This window comes from Eleutherodactylus coqui, chromosome 4 (genome assembly GCF_035609145.1).
Source record: "Eleutherodactylus coqui strain aEleCoq1 chromosome 4, aEleCoq1.hap1, whole genome shotgun sequence".
Taxonomy (NCBI): domain Eukaryota; kingdom Metazoa; phylum Chordata; class Amphibia; order Anura; family Eleutherodactylidae; genus Eleutherodactylus; species Eleutherodactylus coqui.
In genome coordinates, this window is record NC_089840.1 from 227,250,066 (window position 1) to 227,276,951 (window position 26,886).

Here is a 26,886-nt window from a genome sequence, read left to right on the forward strand (position 1 = left end):
TCTTTGTGGGTAACACCTGCTATCGGGCTTTGTCCAGGGCTCACCCACTCCTCTATCCCTGGGGCCCCATGGAATCACATAACCCCGGCTGCCCCTGTGTTGCTGTCCCCCTCGCATGCCCATTGCTGAACTAGTTTTCAACAGTATGTTTTGCAAGTCTATGCAGCCAAGCCATAAAATGCAGCTCTATTACCACATCACAAACTTTGTATATGGGTGTGCAAAGTAGATATATGTGATGGGAAATGTTTTCTTACCACAACAGAGAAAGAAAAACAAGCCATCTTCAAGAATTCCTCAAGGAAAGCTGGCAAAAGGAACTGTTCTCATGCAGTCTGTTTCCTTGTTCCTGATTTGTTGATAGCTGTAAGGTAAAAACATAAAAACAGTGCTATATGAGCAACATAGAAGAAACGATTAAAAATATATCAGACCAATGCAAAAGTTGATGGCTTGGAGGACAACACTAGTGAATTCTGTGAATCCCGACATAGCATAAAGTCATCTCTGTCTATGGTTATGAGCAGGGGCGTAGCTAAAGGCTCATGGGCCAGGGTGCAAAAGTTTATCTTGGGGCCCCCCAACTTCTTTTAACCCCTTAACGCAGAGGCATAACTTGAAGCTCCTGGGCCCCAATGCAAAATCTGTAACAGGGTTCCCAACTATAATGCTTTATTCATAGTACTCGCCTCCCTATAGGGAGAGGAGAGGCCTTATGGGCCCCCTAAGGCTCCTGGGCCAGGTACAACTTCCCTATAGTTATGCCAGTGGTTATGAGTCTTGCCTTTATCACAAGAAGTATTGCGTATAATTAGGAAGTTGACTACAGACATGTGATGACCTCTTAAAATAGGGTGAAGGAGAAGAGCCATTGCCAGACATCCATGTTAGCACATATCTCAATGGAAACCAAACAATTAAACAGGTTAACTCCTGTCCTGCCACATCCCGTAAATATGTCTCATACGGTCGCAAAAGGTGTATGGAGTGGGCTCAGAAGCGGTTTTTGACAGCTGCTGGCAACCATTGTGATCAGAATTAGCTTTGATCATGGTAGTTAACTATTTAGATGCCACATTAAAATTTATTGTGTGTCTAAATAGCCAGCTTGAAGGAGGCCTCATCGGGAGATGCAATCGTAGGGTGCCAATGGGTTAGCATGGCAGCCTGGAGCCTAGTAAATGCTCCCAGGGCTCCAATGTATGAACAGCCAATATTGAAAATTATATACTGCAATGCTTCATGACTTGTGCTATACACTGCAATACTGAAGTATTGCAGTATATAGTACAAGTGATCAAATGATCGCAGACTCAAGTCCCTTATTGGGCCTAAAAATGTAGGAGAAGTTTAATTTTTAGAACCGTTAAAAAAATAAAAGATATTAAAAGTTAAAAACAGGCTTTTCCCATTTCCTCCTTAAAAAATTCTAAACAATGAAAAAAAAGAAATCATATATTTGGTATCTCCATGTTCATAAAAATCTGAAGGGTTAAGATATTGCACTATTTAACTGCTGGGACCCCCACTAATCAATAGAACAGGGGTCCTGAGCGTCCCTGACTGAATGCAGTAGTGGCCAGATAAGCACACTACCGCTCCATTCATTTTAATTGGAGTATGAGACTGCCAGAGATTGACGGATGCAAGTTGCTTTTGTTTTAATACGTATACATAGTATTATGCACTAGATACACATCTACAGATGTAGCAAATTTTAACTCATCTGTGATCACTTAAGGCCCGGGTTACATAAACAATCTATATTCAGCAAGCAGGTTCCTACAGCAGAATCCAGATTTTTTTTTTTTAATATTTGTTTTCCCAGCGCCATTCCTAGGCGATGACACGGGTGCCCGCAGCCCATCCACAATGTCAATTGAGGATGGGCTGCAGTTCGGACAACTTCCTTTGACTTCACTAGAGGCCATCTGTACTGAGTCCGCAGCAATATAGAACATGATGCGATTTTTCTTCCACTCACAGGATGCGCAATTCGTTTTCGCGAGTTTAAAGGAAAAAAGCAATCACGGATTCCACAATAGATATCCGCCCGTGTGAGGCCGGCTTGATGCAGAAAGTTATCTTAAGCCATTAAAAGCATATTCGTCTCTTATGTTAACACAACATATATTATAAACTGTACATTATACAGTTATTGAAAGAGTTAAGTGGTACAAAAAGATATCTTAGCACTAAGAAATAATAGGTTACCCACATTTCAAGCAAGATGGAAAAGATAGATTAAAGAGGTATTCTAGGGAGAATACTACTGATGACCTATCCTGAGGATAAGTCATCAATAGTTGATTGGCTGGGGATATCGACCGCAGCTGATCAACTATTGATGACCTATCAGGAAAGAAAAAAAAAAACACTGCGGAGGAGGGTGGGTGGGGCTAGATGACTTACGGTGCAGGAGGAGGAGCACAGCTACATACCTACTTATGCAAAAGGCAACTACTACTCCATAGCATCTCATTGCTAACATTGTCAGGATTCCCAGATGTATCCAGACCCATTCTTTGATAGGAATGTGAGATTAGAAGACAACTTCCGCACATGTAAACTTCTTCTGGTTCAAACTTTGTACAGTACTAAACATACTAATATAATCTTAGATGAACTGAGATGTATGTGTAGTACTGTAAAACTCGGAGCCAAGTAAGCTCAGATATGCTTACATGTGCAGAAATTGTCTTGCAATCTCACATTCCTAAAGCCGGATTCACACTGGTGTAAGTTTATTTGCGTGTGTTTTTGCACAATTAAAGTTGCGCATTTGCGCGCGCAACTGTTTTTCACTGTACTTTTCGCACCTGCAGAAAAATATGCACCGATGCTCCCGTCCACTGAAATGGTGTCAGATATGTGCAGGAAAATAGAGCCTGCTGCTTTTTTTGCGTAACACAATTGCACATGCAAGATACGTGCTTGTGGATGAACGAGTTCTATTTTCTGCTTATTGCACGCTCAAAAATTTAACACACAAATATGCGTGCAAATACACCCATGTGCATCCGCCTAAGATTTCCATATTTCTTCCTTTACAGAATCCTGTGGAAATTCTGATATTTCATTGCGATTAATTTTCTAGCTCTTTCAGTGCAACCCGCAAGAACTGGAATGAGGCTAATTCCAGAATCGGCCAAGGCTACCTGACAAATGCAAAAAAAACCATTCAGTGATCAAAAACATTTCCTTTGGAGATGATTACTGTGCGTTTTAAAGAGTAGTTCTTATTAAAAAAAATACAGTCACACGCTGGAAGCTTCCCGGGTAGATTCTACTCTTCATACTTGTCACTTTTGTTGAAATGCTGCTTATTCTATTATCACTGAATACTGTTCTGTTTCTACCAAGATTATACCATTAGTCAGACCTGATAAAAGACTTGGATTAATCATTCACTAGGCTATATGTAGCACCATTAGGCTGTTTTCACACATGCAATTTCCTTTTTAGAAAAACAGAGGAATGGATACAGAACAGAAATGTATCAGTCTTTCCTTAATTCTTTTCATTCCTGACTGTAGCTTGAAAAACTGCAGCAAAAATGCTTTAAAAACTGCATGTGTGAATTTAACCTTACGTGTACCTTTGAGAATAAGATGTCTGTGTATACATGAGGAATAACTCAATTTCTGACTGTTTTATGACTTAGCCTGCATTTATCACCAGTTTATCCTTCTGTAGACTCCATCTCTAATAGTCAGTTTTCACTGAGCTGGTCGGTGTAGACAATGATGTTCCCCATACACTACACACAAAGAAGAGGAGATTCTGCTCTCCCTATTTCTAGCTTTCATACACAGAGAATGAGCAGCAGCACAGAATGATCTTATACATCAGTAATATACAGTGTATTTGTGATTCCAGTAGCTCAGAACACTTACTATTACCTGCAGCAGCCTCAGTGTGTGTCTCTCTGCTTTTCTAACACTTCACTCTTCCTTTCCGCCATAGACTTCTATGGGTAGTATGTCTTATGTTTACAACTTTTTTGGAGGATGCAATAGCTTAGGGCGATTTTACATCTGCACTCAGGGTTTGCTTTCCTACTCTGTTGGGGGAGCAGGAAAGGGGAATCCCCATGGCCGAACGGAACCAAACTGCACAGAACGGTGTAACAGTGTAATGGGGTCCATTCGTTTTTCGCTCAGCTGACCAGCTTTTAGACGGAAGAAAAAAGCGATACATGATGTGCTTTTTTTCCCAGTATTTCGAGCTGAATCTGCGGCAGAACCTTTGACCATAAATTCCAACATAGAGGGGGTTAAGGAAAGGTGCCTGATAAGTGAAGAAAGATGTATTTTTTCTGATAAGATATATTACAATATTTCTTATATTCTTGTTCACTATTAACTTTTGCAAATTTTGTTGAAATGCTATGCGCTGCCTCTGATTTGTCACAGTGCTCAGCCAATCAAAGGCAGCACTTTCAGGGGGTGGGGATTTAAATTAAATCCCTGGCCAGAAGACAAGGAGAAGAAAAGTGCCGGCACCTGCAAGAAGACACTCCAGAGATGACAGTGCTTCCCAGGTGATGTATTAGTATTTTTTTTAACAGTCAAGTATTATTTTCGGGAAGGGTGGGGTGGGGTGGTTATATTTCAAGCCACGGCGAATCCTCTGCCACTGCTGTCACAGCAGTGGCAGAGGACTGCGAGCATCGCCCATTCATTTGAATGGGTCTGGCACTGCTGCTAGCCCTATTGAAATGAATAGGTGGGATCGCAAAAAGAATGTAAATGCCACGCATTGCAAGCATTAAAACATCGCAAATGTGCATGGAGACATTTGAAGCCTTTGGCTTCATAATTTTACGATTTCTCACAGCCTCGCAGTGCTGGAAAATCGTGCGATTCCTTCGCCAGTGTGAAGCCACCCTTAGTAGCAAACACACAGAGAACTAGTCTTCAATATTCATGCCACACCTCACCTGACCCTTCAGCCAGTAATTGACAGCTGTCTCTATGAATAGTGGTAGGCACACAGCTGGCAATTAGTGGCTAGAGGGTGGGTTAGGCGGGGTTAGCGTTCAGCTCATGAATATGGAGGACTACTTCCTGTAATCCTCTATGCATGTGCTTCTACTAATAAAATGTAAGTTTCTTCCAAACTACTGCACAGATGCACACAGCAGACATATCCCTGTAATCAGTGTGATTGTCACTATATTAAGCTGTCTCTTTAAGCATTTTAACTGCAGGAGAAAGAAATAACCTACAGGTGAAAGAGAAACAATAGGCAAGGTGATCTAAGGAAGTCTGACCTATACATAGCAATGATATAGACACACCCCAGTGATTAATGGGCGGAATTATTGGCATATGTAATTGAATGAGATTAATATTGTCTTCTATGGATTTGTATCTGCTTACATGTACAAGCATTACTGAAAATGAGTCAACAACCCTGCCTTACAGAAATAGTTCAGACCAGTCTTTCATGCATAACTTCACTCATAACGTATTACATTTGGATTTATCTAGCGGTCATTGATTTCCGTCAGCTGATCTGGTGAATACTGCGACTTGAGGAAAATGTAACTGCAATACTACACATCACCTATTTACATTGATGGTATAATATTTAGTCAGACTGACCGCTGCAGCGCAGAAGAAGCTTGTGCTCTGGCTAATAAGGTGTCATATGAAACAACCCTTTTAATTCAGCATGCAGAGTGCTCCTCCTGTACTGTTCGAAGGTACTACAAGCACGATCAAAGACATAGCGTTTTCAAACTCACGTTATAGCGTTTTATAACACACTCCATTATTGTGATGGGTGATGACGTGCGTTAAAAAAGCGCTAAAACACGCAAAAATTGAGCAGACAGAGCTCGAAAATCACGGCGTTAAAAACGCCTTGTTCGGGCGCTGCTCTGCCAAGCCCCATTGAAATTAATGGGGCTGTTGAACCACGATTAGCGCAGCGTTTGAAATGCCGTGCTAATCCTGGTAAAAAGCGGGCTGTGTGGGAGCAGCCTAAGGCTTCTTTCACAGCATTTTTACGCCTGCTCCGTATAAGCGACTGAATGGGCGTAAGCTGTAAGCTTTTTGCAGCGTTGGGCACTGCAAAAATGCCCCCCCCTCCCTTCTCTTTACCTGCTCCCATAGGAGTCTATAGGACCCTATATTGGCCAAAATATAGTTCTAGAACTATGTTTTGGTTGAGCGTATATACGCCGGCCACTTATATGTTCTATTTATCATGCTGCCATGATATTCGCCCATGTGACTTGCTGCATTGGAAACCAATGCTTCACATGGGTACCGTATATGCGCCCGGCCATGAAAACACGCCGTTCATGCTCTTGTGTAAAAGAAGCCTAAGGGTTCACACGAGTGTATTTTGGCTGCGTAATAGGGCGGTTTCATACGGTAGTATGCGCAACTATGCTTGCTGGTACGGCGCATAGTTGCACCTGAACAATGTTTTTTTCCCTTCTTCGGCCATTAAAGCTCCACGCCATAGTGCAGGAGTTTGAAAAAATACGCAGGAAGATGGGTCCTGCTCTATCTTTACTGCACATAGTATTCACTATGTACGGGAAAGATAGGGCAAGTCCTATCTATTCTCGCTCGTACAATTAACGGGCGAGAATCCCAATAGTGAAAACGAAACCACTGAAATCCATTAAAATCAGTGGTTTGGTTTTGTCCCGTGATTATCACGGAACGTAGCGGGAGAAAAACACATTCATCTGAAACATGATGTGCATATTTTTTATGCACATGACATGCAGAATGCATATAGCAGGTGTATTTACGGTGTAATATAAGCATCTATAGCCTAGAATGGTGCATATTATGTGCGTAATGCTCACCAAAATAGTACATGCTGCAGTTTTCTTTCATGCGTGTAATACATGCATATGACACAACGCAGGTCTGAATGGCCCAATGTAAATGAATGGACTTTTAGCATTGCGTAAAAAAATATGCATGTAATACACAGACAACATACACCCATGTGAGTGCGCTCTGGGTGATGCAGACTAAGGAAGACTGTCTGTCAGCCAGAGTTTTCTCCTTCCATCAGCATCTTGGAGACGGCTCTCTGAGATGCTGATTGGAGGAGAACCACAAGTGTGCTACTTTTCTGACCGCTCCATGGGAGTTCTATGAGACATAGAGCCTGTATATACATACTGTATGTACATTGTATGCTCATATTTGTAAACATGCTGGTAACATTTCCAAGACTTTTGCAACTATTTCCAACTGTCTACATTACCCTAGAGAATCCTATAGTATCAATTTCATTTCCTTGTGGCCAAATACAATACATACACAAAAAATAGAAGTTCCCTCCGTAATATAAACCGCGCAAAATCACTCCAGTCGGTCACATTTTCATCAAGCTGCTTCGTAGAAAGTTCATTTATTCACTGAAAACGTTACACAGCTGCATAATACAACTCTCAATCTAAAGTGGTTGAGCCGTCAGCCAAAGATAATCCTATTGAGATGCAGTTTGCATAGAAAATCCTTGTAGGAGGCATACCTGGTATGATAAAGTCGTCGCTGCCGCAGTCACAGCCTGTCTCTATATCACCTGGTTCATGTGTTTACAACACCTCACCTGTGCAAGCTTTTACTCCGTCCAGACCAAACCCCTAAAGAGGCCGTCACTCCCTCAACACACCTACAATGTCATTTTCTCTTGCAACACAGTTTGTTAAGACAACTGGCCTAGTGCACCTTATGACTGTTGACACGGCCGACTCTGTAGAATTAGGTCTCTGCAAACCAAACAAGCGGCCGTCACCTGATGTGATCGCTAAGTGCACCATTAGTAGAAGTGCTTATGCTCAGCATTATCCCCCAAAGTGAAATACCGCTGTAACGACTGATGCACATAAGCTAATATATTAATTAGTCTTAGCTAATATACCTAGCTGGTATATCAGTTTATTTCACATTTTGCAAACATGTTTTTCTGGTGTTGGAAAACCCCTGAAAAGCTAGTTTTTCACTGCAGTGTTTTGGTCAATATTAATAAGCCAAAACTAGGAGTGCAGAAGTAATACATCAGGCCAATGTCAGACGAGCGTATTATAACGCGTCTGTGATACTGATGGGTAATACAACTGTAGGTCATCAGTGTTTAATCACTCTTTGCCTCCTTTTTGGCTTAGTTTTTACTGGCCCAATAGAAAATAACACCAATATGGAGGCAAAAGCAGGTCATTTTTAAAAAATGACTGTGACAAATAGGGCCATGTGAATAGATACATAGATTTATATTAGCTACATATTATGGTCAACAAAATAGAGAAAAAAGAGTTAAGAATAAATGCTACATGCTGCCTTTTTTTTCGGCCAAAAGGCAGGCAGCTGGGTAGAAAGTGGATGGACCCTATTATAGTCAATGGAGTCCGCCAACGCTGTTCGGTTTCATCCAGAGACGGAACTGTTCGGCCGCGGGGTTTGCCCTTTCCTGCTCCCTGAACTTAGCAGTGAAGAGGGTTCCACAGTGCAAGTGTGAGAGCAGCCTTAGGGCTATTTCCCATGAGCGTATATCGGCCCAATGTTTTCACGGCCACCGATATACGCTGTGATCTGATGCATTGGATTCCAATGCATCAGATCAAATGGCCGTATTCCTTAGACGTAAAAGCGCCCGGCCAGCTGAGTATAGCGCCGGGCGTTTTTACGTCGGGCCCAAAAGATAGTCCGGCAACTATCTTTTGGCCGGAATACGTCGGCTGCTGCATGGGCTCCTATGGGAAGCCATGGCAGCGTCTGCAAGTGGGAGGGAATTTAGCAGTGTGGCTGCTAAACACCCTCCCTCTGCTCTCCTCCCCACCATGCAGGCTCCCCTGTCCTCTCCTCTCCGCTGGCTCTCTGCAATGGGAGAGGGCGGGACAGGAGTGGAGCTAAGCGCCGTCCTGTCCCGCCTCCTCCCATTGCTGGCTGTGGACAAGAGGCGGGATGTAGGTGTAGCTAAGCTCCCGCCCTCTCCCCGCCCCTTGTCCATAGCCATCAATGGGAGGAGGCACGACAGGTCGGCACTTAGCTCCGCTGTCTCCCAGTGCAAAGAATGAGCTGGGAGGAGAATAGAGGTGAGCCTGCAATGGGGAGGGAGGGAAAAGGGGCAACGGCATGGTAGTTTTGGCGCATATGCGCCGGGACCCATGCCATCTGAACGGGTGCACAAACGTTTGATTTCTGCACGTGTTCATCAATTTTATCTCTCCCAACATAGCGTATATCGACCGACTGTGAAAACGGCCAGCTGATATACGCTCGTGGGAAAGAAGCCTTAGAGAGACGTAAAGCCTAAAGCACCTGCACACAGCCGGGTTAGATTCCGCATGCAAGATCCTGCAGCAGAATCTGACCCTGTGCCTAGCCGGTGACCCCTGCGTACCTGTCAGAATCTGTATTGATGATGTGCTGCCGAGGCGCCGGCGCACATGTGCAGCACAGATTTTGCCGTGTTGCTGCTAGGCAATGATGCAGATACCGCGACCTTTTTGCAATGATAATTGCGGCAGGGTCGCTGGGCATATGTCTTCCATTGACTTCAATGGAAGCCGTCCCCTCGGAAGCCGCATAGAATCGCAGCATGCTGTGATTTCTTCGCAAATCACAATTGATTTCCACTTGTGTAGATGAAATCCCGTTTTGTCTCAGCATGCTATGGGTGGCATTTGCTGCGGAATCCGGAGGCGGACGTCCGGTCTGGATTCCGCAATGGAAATCTGCCCATGTGCAGGCAGCCTAAACTGAGCCCTAATGCAGGTGTGAAACCACCCATATAGATGACATTACATCAGAGTATGCCATCAGAATTTCATCAGTATTTAATCAGTATTTGCCTCTGTATTTACTGTAATTGTACCTCTTCTGTGTTTTGGATACATTCCTAGTTTTAGTTTACAAATATTGATGCAAAACACTGACTAAAATATGACCAGGTGAAAGGGACCAAAAGCAAAAAACAAACAAACAAGGCATATAAATAGAGCAGTTCAATTGCCATCTCCTTCTATATTCACCTAAATAAGCTACAGACCATAAGTATAAAGCCATCTGGATGAGCTGTGATCTCCACTATTATAACTGTGGGATAGAAGCTGTGTGATTATCATCCGTAACTGTTATAGGAGTGTCTGTTTCCCCCTCCAGGCAGTTTCTGTGGTGGGTTCCATAAAAACAAAACAACAAAGACTGTTAAACTGACTAGAAACTGAACACAAAACCCCAAGTAAATCTCAGCTAGTCAGAATTGAGATCACATGACCCTCTGAGGAAGCCAGGAGTTTCAGATAGAAATGAATAACTAACCAAGGTAACACTAGCTCACTTATATATACTAGTGGGATATCTACATAATGAATGGAAATAAAAATCACCGGAGTGGCCCTTTAATCAACTTATTTTAGGGTATTTTTTCAGACTTCAAGTCAATAAATCGAAACATACAATAACACTTTTGTACTACATTCTGTGTCCTGTTTGCAAAATATTACTAATAGCTTTCAGCTCACACATTCCAAATTAGTCATTAATTAGCAGTTAATTGCAGGGGATTTACAAGGCCTGAACCCTTATTATGGAGCATGAAATAATTAAGTTCCATTTACAATTTCCTACAGCCTCCACACTTTAGACAAAATGGTATTGAAGCAAACTTAATTAAGCAGCGCCTAGCACTATCTGAAATATTTATATTTACATGAACAGAACCCGCCGTCTCTAACTCCTGTTTCTAAAAAAACATTTTGTACAATCTTTTATTCGTTTGTGGAATGAGTTGACAAAAATAGAAGTGACTGAAGGGGTTGACCAGGATTAGATAAACATGTCTTCCAAAAACAGCGCCACACCTGTGCATGGGTTGCATTTGGTATTGCAGCTCAGCTCCATTGATGTGAGTGGCACTGAGTTGTAAAACCACTTAGAACCCGTGGACAGGTGTGGCACTGCTGTCTGATATTTATTCTCAATATCTCATAGGCCTGACCCTGAAAAAAATTGCTAAAACTCTTTTATTGCATGAACCCAGCCAATAATTGGGCATGAACATTCGTCGAAACGCTAATTTACCAACCCATGTGAAGCCAACGAACAAGCAAATGCTACTTAGTCAGATGTTTGCTGCTGAAAAAACAATCATTTTTGGCAGCACATCTCCCTTTGTGAATAGGGGATGTGCTACCAACATCAATTAAAAAATTGTTCACGTTTTTTTTGAAGGGGGGAGGGGAGGAGGAGGGTTGCTTGCATAATTGCCAACTGTCCAGAAATTCCTGGACAGTCTGTAAATATAGGGCTCTTTTTCCAGTGTCCGTGAAAAAAAAAACATCTGTCCATGATTGTTTTGGAGATTAATGATACTTAAACAGGTTATAAAGACTGTAATTATCATCATATTACAGCTCACATTAAGTACTGGAAATGAGTTCAGATCTATTTCTGTACTACAAACATGTATCACTTATAATCTTGATCATTCATTATGGTTTTCCAATGTGTCCATAAAAATATTGTCTGTCCATATTTTCCGGTTAAGTAGTCCAAAAAAATAAAAATTCAGGTTGGCATCCCTATTGGCTTGTATCCCCGCATTACGGTATGAGTAGTGCCACGTACTTGCCTGACAATTTGTAGAAGACGAAACGGCTCTACTCCCAGCTGCTGACACATCAGTGATCACTGCACTGAACTCCAATTTGACTGCCATGAAGAGTACTTCTCCGCAGCACAGTAGACACTGTTAGGGCTCTTTCACACAGATGCTGTGACTTTTAGCCACCCACATCGCGGCCGAAATTCGCTTGAACGAGAGGCAGCCGCGAACAAGTCACGGCTGCATCCCACATTTTCTTGCACATTCAGAGGGAATACCATCGGACGGGGGAACGAGTTCAGTTCTGCTAAACTCCCTCCCCCTTACCTCCTCTCTGCCCCTTGTGGGCTGCCGGCAATGGTAAGGGGTGGGAGCTTAGCAGAGCAAGTGTGGTAAACTCCCTCCACCTCTCCGCTCCTTGCTGACTGCCGGGGGTGGGATGGGGGTAGGACAGGCTGGAGCTTAGCAGAGCTAGTTGTGCTAAACTCCCTCCCCAGCCTATGGGAGCTGCTGGCAAAGCGAGGGGGAGGGACTTTAGTAACCCGAGACGCTGCTAAACTCCGTCCGCAATCCCTATGGGAACGGCTGATGTATTCCAGCAAAAGATAGGACAAGAACTATCTTTTCCAGCTGGCATGAAAGCGGCCATCTGGAATGCGCTCCATATGGGCTATCTTTTCCGGCTGGACGATTTTATGTACTGGAAAATCGCCTATCTGAACAAATGCATTGGAATCCAACACTTCAGATGGTCACGATTTCCGGACGGTGTTTTATTGCGTGAAACTTGTGTGAAACTAGTCTTAAAGGGGTTGTACCAGGATCACAAGTTGTCCCTACTCCATTCATTTCAATGGGGCTAATGGAAATACAAGAGTGCTTGTTATCTCCGGCAGTCCCATTGAAAGTGAATGGAGCCACAGCATGCTTGTGTGACCAATGCTTCATTCATTCTTCTCACTGCTGGGAGTACAGTAAGCCCATAGTGAGGAGGATAGGGGACATGGGACCCTCATTCTCAGGATCATTTGGGGTCTCAGTGGTAAGATCCCAACCAATCAGCAATTTATCCGCTGTATAGGGAATAGGGAATACCTTGCAATCCTGGTACAAACCTTTTAACTACATGTGCAATAATAATGATGATTAATATAACTGAAATTAATCATAGATTATACAGGGTGTCTCAAAAGTAAGGCGCAATTTAATAAATGTATTACTCAGCAGTGGTTAAGTTATTTCCTGATTTACATCATGCACAAGTATCCTATGTTTTACACATATTACATTGATTCAGTGTGAGCCACCTCGATGTAATGTGCATAAAACATGGAATCCACATGTCATAATTGAGCACAAGCAGGAAATGGAATGTCTTTTGCCTTGTGTCTCACCACAAACCATACAGGCCACACTCTTCTTTGCAGAGTCTGCGGTAACCAGCATATCCCATCTGCATATGCTGGAAAATCGGTTATGGCTGCAAGTAAATGATGGATCTGATGATTATGTCTACCAGCAGGACGGTGCACCACCCCAGTTTCACCTTCAAGTTCGTGCCTACCTCAACAACTTTGGATAGGAAGAGTGGAAAAAAATGACCAGGCCCTCATGCAGTGGCCCCGCAATTACCCGACTTAACTCCATACTTGTGGGACTAGGACAAAACTTGTGTGCCGCCTCTGTCATATAACTTTGATGAGTTGAGAGTAAGAATTTAGGAAGCCACAGACACTATGACACCAGGCATGTTAGGGAGAGTCTGGCAAAGGTTTGATTGCCGCATCAATGTTTGTCACATCACCCACAGATATAATGGTATTAAACTGGGACTTATTTTAGATGCACCCTGTATTTGTTTACGGATTTGAACAAGAATAGTTAGAGGGAGCCTCCAGCCCTGGACAAGCAAAGATGACCAAATCCCTTCTGATGCACGCTGTACATTAATAAGCATTGGTAGTCTAGGACACTACATGCTGCTCCTACTAGTGTTGCTCACATGGGCAGCACTTGTCAAGCAGGTGTAGTGTCTTAGAATAATGATACATACTAATATACAGTGTGCTTCAGGTCGTCAGAGAAGTGGTTCAGCCATCTTTGCTAGCCCAGGCCCAGAAGGTAGCTTTAAACTGGGACAAATTGCATTAAAAGTCATAGGGCGAGAACAATTTACACAGGTACAAAGGTTTTAAAAATAATGGAAGCACCTAAGATTGATAATGCTCTTGGTAATGCATGCAGTAATAATAATACACACATGGACCTTGATACCCCCTATATGTTATTAAAATTGTCCTCCTACAACTCAAAATTCCTTCACAGCAACTTTGTGCTTTTTGATTGCACCTGACCAGGACATGTGACCACTGCAGCCAATCACTGACCACAGCAGTAACCTTCCATACAGGGGCGTAACTATAGAGGATGCAGGGGATGCGGTTGCACCCGGGCCCAGGAGCCTTAGGGGGCCCATAAGGCCTCTCTTCTCCATATAAGGAACCCAGTACTATGAGTAAAGCATTAAAGTTGGGGGCCCTGTTACAAGTTTTGCATCGGGGCCCGGGAGCTTCAAGTTTCACCTCTGCTTCTATAGCGATTGATTGGCTGCAGCAGTCACATGTCAAGGTCTGCAACAACCAAGAAGGACAGAGTGGAATGACTAGTCACAACCACAGACACCAACACCTCGTCCTAGCAAGACATCTACCGAAGGGACAGAATCGGAGGGAAATTCAGGTCACAGCGGCACCTTAGTAACAAGATAGGAAAAGCAAAGAAAAAAGAAATTCCCAGCACTCTAGGTGTAGAAACTGGCTAAAGTGTATAGTAGAAACATAATTAATTACTTTGAAGGGGGGTTGTGATCCACAAGATTACCCCCTACGTTCCAGGTTCGCCTCAAGTGATAGTTCCCAAGATGACCGCAAAGGATTCGGAAGTATTTAGCATCCAAGAAAGTATGTAACCATATCCGGTTTATTCAGAATAGACAGAGTTACAGAGTCTCCTTTCTCAGGCACATTTGATACAAAACGCGGTGCTGACCATTATACACATACATAAGAATTATTTTACTGATCACTGGCAATTAACTTCATTAGTATCAATGAATTGGCGAGACGCCCAGTCTTCTGATACCAGAAAAACACATAGTGATGGGAACTCTAGTTTTGCCTCCTGCTTGATGTCGAATAGGTCAAGGGGTGTTGAATATATGTAAATGGCTGCAAAGGATACAGTCGAGAACACAACAAATAAATATAATAAGTATATGTCAAAATATTTCATCTCGAAATAAATTACTATATGTCAAAATGAATCAATAAAAATTTAAAACCATGTTGTCTCTCTTCAATTTAAATCTAAAGCAATCAATGTACATAGGTTAATATAAATACAATAGAATAAAACTAAACAAAACAGAACGATTCATAACACATGCCATAATAAAACAATCAAGATAAAATAGACCACCAGAAATACAAAAACATATAAATATACAAATATGTAAGAATATGAATAAAAGGATAATAAGTAGAGATGAGCGAGCGTACTCGTCCGAGCTTAATACTCGTTCGAGTATTAGGGTACTCGAGATGCTCGTTACTAGAGGCGAGCACCACGCGATGTTCGGGTTACTTTCATTTTCTTCCCAGAAAATGTTGCACCGTTTTCTGGCCAATAGTAACACAGGGAAGGCATTACAACTTCCTCCTGTGAAGTTCCAGCCCTATCCCACCCCCCTGCAGTGAGTGGCTGGGGAGATCAGGTGCCACCCAAGTATCTAAACAGGGGCCGGCCGCGGCTCGCCACAGATGCATGCTGAGAGACATTAGGGAAAGTGCTGTCTTGCTGTAGCTGCTATAGGGAGAGTGTTAGGCTGTTATATTCGTCTTCAAGAACCCCAACGGTCCTTCTTAGGGCCACATCTGACCGTGTGCAGTACTGTTGAGGCTGCTTTTAGCAGTGTTGCAATTTTTTTTTTTTTTGTATATCGGGCGTGCAGACCATAGCATCCTCAGTCTGCAGTCATTTTACTGAGTATAGGGGCAGTACTGGTGAGGCAGGGACAGTGGTACAGGGAAAGAGGTATACTGGCTATAAAGGCAGTGGGCTTTTTAAAAAAAAATGGAAAAAAAAGTCTTTGGGCTGCCTGTGACCGTCTTCAGTTTACTGCGTGTCTGCTGGGGGTAGTAGTCGCTCACTTATTACCCAGCTAGGTGTTACTGCAGCCTTGCGCATCATTTTTTCTGGCTGCACTGTGCTTTCAATAACCACAGTCATCCTCCAACAGGGAAATCCATATACAGGCTATATAGGCAGTGGGCTTTTTCCCAAAAATTGGAAAAAAATACAATATTTGGGCTGCCTGTGACCGTCTTCAGTTTACTGCGTGTCTGCTGGGGGTACTAGTAGTCGCTCATTATTACCCAGCTAAGTGTTACAGCAGGCTTGCGCATAATTGTTTCCTGGCTCTGCTGTGTCCGTTACATGATTGCCGTCATCCCGCCAGAGGGAAAGAGTATACATATATACGCTGCATACGGTATCTGTCTGGTTTCTCACCTCACCATTTAAAAAAATTGAAGCAAAATACTTAAGGCCTACCACTGGCCTTTGGCCACTTGACTGGTTCTTCGCTATGAATTCCAGTAGCTCAGTCATACGCACCTAGGTCTCACTACAGGCTTGCGCATAATTGTTTCCTGGCTCTGCTGTGTCCGTTACATGACCGCCGTCATCCCGCCAGAGGGAGACAGTATACATATATACGCTGCATACGGTATCTGTCTGGTTTCTCACCTCACCATTTTAAACAATTGAAACAAAATACTTAAAGGGGTTGTCCCGCGCCGAAACGGGTTTTTTTTTTTTTCAACCCCCCCCCCGTTCGGCGCGAGACAACCCCGATGCAGGGAGGTAAAGAAAGCTCACCGGAGCGCTTACCTTAATCCCCGCGCTCCGGTGACTTCTCTACTCACCGCTGAAGATGGCCTCTTCCTCCGTGGACCGCAGCTCTTCTGTGCGGTCTACTGCCGATTCCAGCCTCCTGATTGGCTGGAATCGGCACGTGACGGGGCGGAGCTACACGGAGCTACACGGAGCCCCATAGAAGACTGCAGAAGACCCGGACTGCGCAAGCGCGGCTAATTTGGCCATCGGAGGCCAAAAATTAGTCGGCTCCATGGAGACGAGGACGCCAGCAACGGAGCAGGTAAGTATAAAACTTTTTATAACTTCTGTATGGCTCATAATTAATGCACAATGTACATTACAAAGTGCATTATTATGGCCATACAGAAGTGTATAGACCCACTTGCTGCCTCGGGACATCTCCTTTAAGGCCTACCACTGGCCTTTGGCCACTTAACTGGTTCTTCGCTGTGAATTCCAGTAGCTCAGTCATACGCACCTAGGTCTCACTACAGGCTTGCGCATAATTGTTTCCTGGCTCTGCTGTGTCCGTTACATGATCGCCGTCATTCCGCCAGAGGGAAACAGTATACATATATACGCTGCATTCGGTGTCTATCTGTTTTTTCACCTCACCATTTTAAACAATTGAAGCAAAATACTTAAGGCCTACCACTGGCCTTTGGCCACTTGACTGGTTCTGCGCTGTGAATTCCAGTAGCTCAGTCATACGCACCTAGGTCTCACTACAGGCTTGCGCATAATTGTTTCCTGGCTCTGCTGTGTCCGTTACATGATCGCCGTCATTCTGCCAGAGGGAAACAGTATACATATATACGCTGCATTCGGTGTCTGTCTGGTTTTTCACCTCACCATTTTAAACAATTGAAGCAAAATACTTAAGGCCTACCACTGGCCTTTGGCCACTTGACTGGTTCTGCGCTGTGAATTCCAGTAGCTCAGTCATACGCACCTAGGTCTCACTACAGGCTTGCGCATAATTGTTTCCTGGCTCTGCTGTGTCCGTTACATGATCGCCGTCATTCTGCCAGAGGGAAACAGTATACATATATACGCTGCATTCGGTGTCTGTCTGGTTTTTCACCTCACCATTTTAAACAATTGAAGCAAAATACTTAAGGCCTACCACTGGCCTTTGGCCACTTGACTGGTTCTGCGCTGTTAATTCCAGTAGCTCAGTCATACGCACCTAGGTATCACTACAGGCTTGCGCATAATTGTTTCCTGGCTCTGCTGTGCGCTCCGTAAGCGAAGTCAGCCTCCAAGCACAGGCCAATAAGCGGCACATTTAATTACAGCGTTCTGTTTCTGCTCTACTCGTAATACACCATGCTGAGGGGTAGGGGTAGGCCTAGAGGACGTGCTTCCCCTATACTGCTGCTAGTGATATGTTACTGGGGCCTGTCTAGACTGCAACTACTACTGAAATGGAACTAATACTGTGCTCTCCCTATACTGCTGCTAGTGATATGTTACCGGGGCCTGTCCCTAATGCTACCGCTGAAATGTTACTAATTTTGGGCTCTGCCTATACCGCTGCTAATGCTATGTCACTGGGGTGTGGAAACGGAGGCTTCCCAAAGACATGATGGCGGCGAGGCCATTTCCCACCAACGCGGTTACTGTTAAGGTGCATCTAACCACGGACACGTGGAGAGGACACGTAGTGCCTCAAAAGCATCCCCCTCCTCCTCCAACAATGAAAACATTCTTGGCAAATACCTTTGCATTGGTCCGTCTGGTGGCAGTCCAAGAATTTCACCTTTAACGACACAACAAGAGAGCCCCCCCCACCATCCCCCCGCCACGGCCCACTTAATCCTGGCCACATTCCGAAAACCAGCTAAATAAAACCGCGCAACTAGGTCCGCAGTCGTGACCACATTCCCACCAACGCGGTTACTGTTAAGGTACATATTACCAGTCTGACTGGGGCATGCAGTGTGTGCCGAAGTCCACCTGTATTGTATCTGACGTTAGCTCTGCTGAGCAGGGCACTGCAATGGGATACATTTATGTACCGCCGGTGGGTTCCAGGGAGCCACCCATGCTGTGGGTCCACAGGGACTTCACATTACGGATTTGTACCTGCCAGTGTCTATGTATTAAAAACCCCGGTCAGACTGGGGCATGCAGTGTGGGCCGAAGCCCACCTGCATTTAATCTGACGTTACCTCAGCTGTGCTGGGCACTGCAATGGGATTTGTTTATGTACCGCCGGTGGCTTCCTGGGACCCACTCATGCTGTCGGTCCACACGGACTTCACATTAGGGATTTGTACCTGCCTGTGTCTATGTATTAAAAACGCCGGTCAGACTAGGGCATGCAGTGTGGGCCGAAGCCCACCTGTATTTAATCTGACGTTAGCTCTACTATCCGGGGCACTGCATTGGGACAAACTACAGGATCAATACAGCGCTAATGAGACATGCACAGCTACGCTAGCATTGGAGTCCGATGTAGGCACGTGATTGCTGAGGGCTTGTGCAGAGGCCTATGTCCTGGGTGCAGTGAAAGTCCGCTTCCAGCCTAGGATTGCTGAATCTGTGGGCCGAGGCCGAGGCCTATGCCGTGGGCGCGGTGCAAGTCTGCCATGTTTGGCCGCTCAGATCAATTTTTTGTTCATGTCTTGGGTTTCCTAGGACCCACCTATGCTGTTGGTGCAAACTTAGTTCCCATTGCGGTGTTTGACCTGTCTGGCACAAAGGCACTGACTGACTTGGGTAGGGGGCAGAGCGCTGACGGCTTTCCCCTTGCAGTGTGGATTGAGCTATGTGACACCTTGACAGAATGAATACTGTGTGGCACATGGATTCCCCATTGCTATGCCCACGTTTGCAGCTCCTGACGGAGGTGGCACAGGATTGGAGTTCTCATTGCTTCTGTACAGCATTGTGAGCTATCGCCCCGCCCCTTTTAAAGAGGGTCGCTGCCTGGCCCTGCCAACCCTCTACAGTGTGTGCCTCCGGTTCCTCTTCATGACAGACGCACTTATAAATAGACATGAGGGTGGTGTGGCTATGAGGCCAGCGTGTGGCATGAGGGCAGCTGAAGGCTGCGCTGGGACACTTTGGTGTGCGCTGTGGACACTGGGTCGTGCGGGGGGGGGGGGGGGGTGGGGTTGGGCAGCATGTAACCCAGGAGAAGTGGCAGCGGAGTGTCATGCAGGCAGTGATTGTGCTTTGTTGGAGGTAGTGTGGTGCTTAGCTAAGGTATGCCTTGCTAATGAGGGTTTTTCAGAAGTAAAAATTGTTGGGAGGGGGGAGCCCACTCTTGCCGCTATTGTGGCTTAATAGTGGGACCTGGGAACTTGAGATGCAGCCCAACATGTAGCCCCTCACCTGCCCTATCCGTTTCTGTGTCGTTCCCATCACTTTCTTGAATTTCCCAGATTTTTACAAATGAAAACCTTAGCGAGCATCGGCGATATACAAAAATGCTCGGGTCGCCCATTGACTTCAATGGAGTTCGTTACTTGAAATGAACCCTCGAGCAGCGCGGAAAGTTCGACTCGAGTAACGAGCACCTGAGCATTTTGGTGCTCGCTCATCTCTAATAATAAGCAACCAATTATCTAACACAAAGACCCAGTTATGAGAAATACAGGAGAGGAAGAGAAGATAAATCAGTGAAGTATGGTAATTTTGAAAGCATGAATGGTATAATGAATTAGTGGATGTGGGGCCCTGTCCTTCCAGACAGGTTGCCCACACCACGTGAGTTCATAACACATTCTTCTCTAGTCATACATTCATACCTACAGAGTGTTACGTGTGCTGCTGAGATCTGCAGTTCTAAGCTTCCTAGCCGCACAGCCCTCACAAGGACTCATGACTGCTCACCCTGAACACCAGACAGAGACTGACCAGGAGCTGGGTTTATATGTAAGTACAGAGATTGGCTAGCAGGACGTACCACACCCAGTCATCTCAATCAATTAACCCTGGAGTGCTGTCTTAATTCTTTTATAGCTTTTTATACTACAGGTTCTTCTTGTGTATTCTGGCCTCCGCTTTTTGGATTGAGCGAACCAGGATGGAGATACTATAGAAGGAATGGCCTATCATCCCTGGGAGGATTGTGAAGTCAGTTTTGAATGAACCCGACATTGACCTAAATATTAATGTATCCATGTTCTTGGGGTCCTTTGGGACTGGACATCTCGTGAAGTTTGTTCTTTCAATTCACCCAACTAAATATTGAGTAAAAGACTGCATCAAAACCATACCATACATTGGAGCTATCAGCAAAACAAACCCCCATCATACCCCCCTCCTTCCCAGTAAGTGTAACTCCTATACTTTCTTTGACGGATCACTATTTGTGGTTTCACACTATTTATTGAGCGCAGAAATTTTTGTTTTGCTGATAGCTCTTTTGTATTTCATTTCTTTGGGATCACTCTCTTATGAGAGACCCCAGTTATTTCTGCAGCTCTCCCCCGGGTATTGGAGGATCAAAATAGTGCTGAGTTCCACTGCATGTCAACCTTGAGGCGCTATCTGGTTTACCTTCTCGTGATACCATACATTGGATCTTTTTGACTATGTACAAGGATAATAACATTTCACCAAGGAGCTTGAGGAGCCTCATTCGGTTGGCCTTTCCTACAGGCCCTTCCTTTTCAGCAGAATGGGACTTGATACTAAATATTTTTTCTAATCTAATGCTCAATAAATTAACTAAAAATGTAAACTATTAACCCTTCAGGAAGTAAGTTTACATCCTGGCAGGGTGGTAGTTAACTCAACAAGACATAAACCTACATCCTAGGGAATGGATAGGCTCAGAAGTGAGCCCTTGCCATCCAGCAGTGGGAGCTGGCTTTGACTGACAGCTGGCCTCCTGCTGCAACAGTGATGATCGGCAAGAACACCGATCCCCGCTGTTAACCCTTTACATTCCACGATCAATGTAGATTGTGGCATGTAAAGGGTTCACAAAGGAAACGCGCTCCTGTGATGTCATTGTCCCTCTGCTATGTAATCGCTGAGGGACAATAGGCTGCCATGGCAACCAAATGCCAGACACTTGTGTCCGAGCCTGCCATGATCTGTGATGTTTAAAACATTCCCCTTTTGCACACTTTCCCCTCCTTGTATAAGAAAAAAAATCTCAAAAAACCCACATATTTGAAATCATTGTATCCGTAACCACCTGTACAGTAAATTGAACACATTATTATCTATCTTGCACAGAAATATATAAAAAATAACCCTTAAAGAGCTGAGGCAAAATGTTAACTTTGTTCATTTTGCCTTCCAAAAAAATTCAATTAGGCCTCTTACACATGTCTGTATGCGTATTAACAGTGGCTGCATTGCGGCCGAAAATCACGTGAAAAGAAAATAGCCGCAATCAAGTCCCGAGCTTAAGTAGCATTTTCTTGTCCATTTTCTTGTTCAGCACAGAAATCCCTTGGTCAGCAGAAATCCTCAGAATTACTCCAGTTGCTTAAATAGAGCCAGCTGTAATCTTTTCCCAGCGCTGGACACTGCTAAACTCTCTCCATTTTTTCAGCTCCCATAAAAGTCTATGGGAGCTGCCAGCGTATCTTGGCAAAAAGATAAGACAAGACCTATCTTTCCTGGCAACGTATAAAATTGGTCACTAATTTCAGTTGCATATGTCCTATTAAAGGCCGCAGGTTTTGAAGCTGCGCTTATATCACGTTTTTTCCGTGCGGTCATTCCGTGGGATTTCGGTTCCGTGTGAACTCGGCCTTAGTCCGCCCAGTGGCCCTAATTAATTGGAATTATTTGTTGATCTTGGGATTCTTATCAGGTGGAACACAAAGCTTTTTATAGTAGAGTTTTGAGTGATTTTAAAACTATTTTTTAAAGAGAAACAGGTTCCGTTACAATTAAAAGAAAGAACAAATGGAGATCTTGAAAAAGTTGGCAAACAATAGAGAAATAGTTATTAAGAATGCTGATAAATAATAATCGTCATTATTAAGGACTTTTATGTCCTAGAAGAACAGAGAATATTAGATGATAAGGAGTATTACAAGAAATTGAATGGAAAATGAAAAGTATTTTATTTGTTTTAATACTCCAGAGAGCCCATATTTCATTTTTTTTTTAACCAAAGATTCATAAATCCCTTACCAACCCACCAGGCCGCCCCATCATATCTGGGGTGGGCTCTATTACTAGTCCCCTGTCAGAATATGTAGATCATCAATTGTAACTGTTTGTTTCTTGTTTACCAACATATCTAAAAGCTATAGGACATCTACTTGGCCTGATTAAGAATATCCCATGGGAGGATTCCTTCCGCTGGATTATCCTTGAGGTGGAATCTCTTTCTACCAACATCCCCCATGACAAGGAAATCCTGGCTGTCAAACATTTCCTGAAATAGGATCCCCTGATGCCCACTCACCGGAGGGCTTTTATTTTGGATGCCGTTTATTTTATTCTAACAAATAACTATTTTACTTATAATAACAGTTTTTACTTACAGATGGGGGACTCCGCCATGGGGATGAATGTTTTTGCCAAGTTATGTAAACCTGTACATGGGTACCTTGGAGGAACAGATTATAGGTCCGCATATTAGGTTTTCTAAAAGATTTATTGACAATATTTTAACCATATGGGATGGTCTGGAAAGCAGACTTAGGGATTTTTTCTATAACTTTAATAGAAATTCCTGGGGCCTTGAGTTCTCTGAGTTTCTAGATTTAGAATTATATGTATATCCAATAATACGATCCACATGAGAACCCATTTCAAATCTGTATAGGTGAACAGCTATTTAAACTTTTCGAGGAGTCATGCTAAGAAATGGAAACTAAATATCCCCTATGGTCAATTAAGGAGAATCAGGAGGAATTGTACCACTGATCAAGATTTTATTTAGCAGGCTGAGATTCTTAAAGGTCCCTTTAAGAAAGAAAGCTACCCTGATAAATTAATCGAGCCAGCCTGCCTGAGAGCCCTGACATGAGACCAAGCCCCGTGACTGCAGAGATCTGTGCCAATGAGGGACCACTATTCCAGGACTCCTTTTATGATTTGTTTTAACTCTAGGTACTATATTTCAAGAAATATTAATTGTAAACATTGGGATCTTTTACACGAAGATCCATTATTGACTAACAACATTCCACATATCCTTCAGGTGATCTTCAGGAGAGCGAAACCCTTAAAAATTATTCAGTCCATCCTCATCAACAAAGAACACTACTTCCGATAGCCTCTCCAATCACTAGTATACATATTAGTGGCTCCTACAGAAGTTCAACCAGGAACTGTAAGTGCTGTTTCAACATTTGCCGTAAAAGAAGAAAAATCCCAATTAATAATAAAGAGAAATACCACACTGAGGGATTTTCTCAATTGTGGCACAAATTATGTCATCTGTCTCCTAGAATGACCATGTAGTCTTAAATATGTAGGCTGCACCAAGAATGCCCTCAGGATTCGCGCCAATAATCATTGATCAAACATTGATTCAGACAATGCACCGTAGACAGGGCATCAGCATTACCTTGTGATTTGCCTGGTCTATATTCGAGGGTGAACTTGAAGTTCTGAAGTGAAAGAAACCACCTCGTCACCCTCTCATTCTTTTCCTTATTTTGCTTCATCCAGGTCAAGGGGGCATGGCATAACACCAATTTGAAGTCTCTCCCCAAGAGATAGTATCTCAATGTTTCCAGTGCCCATTTTACTGCTAAACATTCACGTTCAACAATAGCATAATTCTTCTCCACAGGAGATAGCTTCTGGCTTAAATACAGTACTGGATGTTCTTCCCCATTTATGGACCGGGACAACACTGCACCCAACCCTACATTAGAAGCATCCGTCTGCACAATAAACTCTTTCGAGAAGTTAGCCGTTATCAATACTGGCTGTTGGCAAAGAGCAGACTTTAAACTTTGAAAGGCCTGCTCAGCCTCGACTGTCCATGCCCCCTTTCGTCAAGTCCGTAAGTGGTGCTGCAATGGAAGCAAAGTTAGGCACAAACCTATGGTAGTACCCGGTCATTCCTAAAAAAGCTCTGACCTGTTTTTTTGTTAAAGGTCTTGGCCAAGCCTGTATAAACTCTACCTTGTTGACCTGGGGTTTAATGACGCCATGGGCAATAACATTACCAAGGTACTTGGCTTCCTCCAGGGCTAGGGCACATTTTACAGGGTTTAAGGTTAAACCTGCCCTTTTTATGGCATCCATGACCGTCTGTACCTTCCCAAAGTGACTCTCCCAATCAGTACTATAGACTACGACATCGTCTAAGTATGCGGCAGAATAGTTACGGTGAGACCTCAAAATCCAATCCATTAACCTTTGAAAGGTAGCAGGCCCGCCATGTAATCCAAACGGCATGTCTTTGTACTGAAACAAGCCCTCTGCGGTTGAGAAGGCCGTTTTCTCTTTGGCCTTGTCAGTCAGAGGTATTTGCCAGTACCCATTAGTAAGGTCAAGTGTGGTGATATACCTTGCATTACCCAGTCTCTCAATTAATTCATCAACCCTGGGCATGGGATATGCATGAAATTTGGAGATTTCGTTTAACTTCCTGAAATCATTGCAAAACCTCCAAGTACTGTCAGATTTAGGGACTATCACAATGGGGCTTGACCACTTGCTTTTTGATTCCTCTATCACTCCTAATTCCAACATGTGCTTAACCTCGGCAGAAATTGCTTCCCTACGTGCTTTTGGAATCCTATACGGTTTTAAGTTTACCTTCATCCCGGGCTCAATTATGATATTATGTGTTATGACGTGTGTGCGACCGGGCAGGTCAGAGAATTTGTCTCTGTTTCTTTGCAGGAACTTTTTTGCCTCCTGTCTTTGGCACACCGAGAGGGCCTCACCTACTCTAACATCGGGCAGGGAGGGCTGCGGCCCACCCCTCCTGACGCTTGAGGTAGCCAAAGTTTCTCTATCCCTCCAGGGTTTTATTAAATTAACATGGTATACCTGATACGGCTTCCTTTTCCCCAGCTGGTGCACTCTATATTTTACGTTGCCTACCTTCTCAACATTTTCGTAGGGACCCTGCCATCTAGCAAGGAATTTACTCTCTACAGTAGGCACAAAGATGAGAACTTGGTCACCGGGACTAAAAGATCTCACCCTGGCAGAACGATTGAACACCTTGCTTTGGGCCTCCTGTGCCCTCTGCAAGTGTTCCCTGACAATGGGCATTACAGTATTAATGCGATCCTGCATCTGAGCCATGTGCTCTATGATGCTCCTATAGGGAGTAGACTCGGTCTCCCAGGTTTCTCTGGCTATATCCAACAACCCTCTGGGGTGCCGCCCATATAGCAACTCAAATGGCGAGAAGCCTGTGGAAGCCTGTGGTACTACCTGTATGGAGAACATGAGATAAGGTAACAGACGGTCCCAGTCCCGACCATCTTTCTTTACTACTCTCTTTAGCATTTGCTTCGGGGTTTTATTGAACCTCTCCACCAACCCATCCATCTGAGGGTGGTATACCGAGGTTCGTATGTGATCAATTTTAAAGAGTTGACACAATTCTTTCGTTACTTTGGACATGAACGGGGTTTTATTGAACCTCTCCACCAACCCATCCATCTGAGGGTGGTATACCGAGGTTCGTATGTGATCAATTTTAAAGAGTTGACACAATTCTTTCGTTACTTTGGACATGAACGGGGTCCCTTGGTCCGTGAGTATTTCCTTGGGAAGACCTGTTCTGGAGAACATAAGGGACAACTCTCGTGCAATGCTTTTGGCAGTAGGGCTTTTTAAAGGGATTGCCTCAGGGTATTGAGTGGCATAATCTAACACGACCAAAATGTATTGATGTCCTCTAGCCGACTTGACTATGGGACCCACTAAATACATTCCAATTCTTTCAGAGGGAACCTCTATAATCGGGAGAGGCACTAAGGGACTGTGGAAGTGTGACACAGGAGCAGTGATCTAACAGGTGGGGCACGACATACAGTACTCCTTTATGTCCTTGTACACCCCTGGCCAGAAGAACCTTTGAAGAATTATATTCTGCGTTTTTTCCTTTTATCGTTTTATCATATCCTGCGTTCCTAAATGTCCTCCTAATACATGATTATGTGCTAAGTCTAGCACCTTGTGCCTGTACGGCTTTGGCACGACCAACTGTTCCACCACTTCCCCGCTTATTTTTGTTACTCTATACAACAAGTTATTATTCATGGCAAAATGGGGGAACCGTTGGTCAGAACCCGGTTCCTGTGACACACCATTTATCACTACGACAATTTCTTTGGCATGGAGATGAGTGTGGTCCCTTAACTGGGCTGTCCCAAAGTTCCCAGGTGCATGCTCCAGTTCGGACACATCCTGAACCGAGGGGTAGACTTCCTCCTCAGCGTCATCTCCAGCCAAGAC

General features: G+C 44.0%; 1 protein-coding gene across 3 annotated transcripts in view; it reads right to left on the reverse strand.

Moving 5' to 3' along the window:
* Positions 1-26,886, reverse strand: part of RHOBTB1 (Rho related BTB domain containing 1) — a 160,317-nt gene that overhangs the window by 68,842 nt on the left and 64,589 nt on the right. For 2 of the 3 annotated variants that reach the window (XM_066600806.1, XM_066600807.1), the window contains exon 2: positions 258-364. The gene's annotated coding sequence lies outside the window, so the exon portion shown is untranslated. Of the gene's footprint in view, positions 1-257; positions 365-7,512; positions 7,581-26,886 lie in introns of those variants that run through there. The other variant, XM_066600805.1, reaches the window with a different exon arrangement.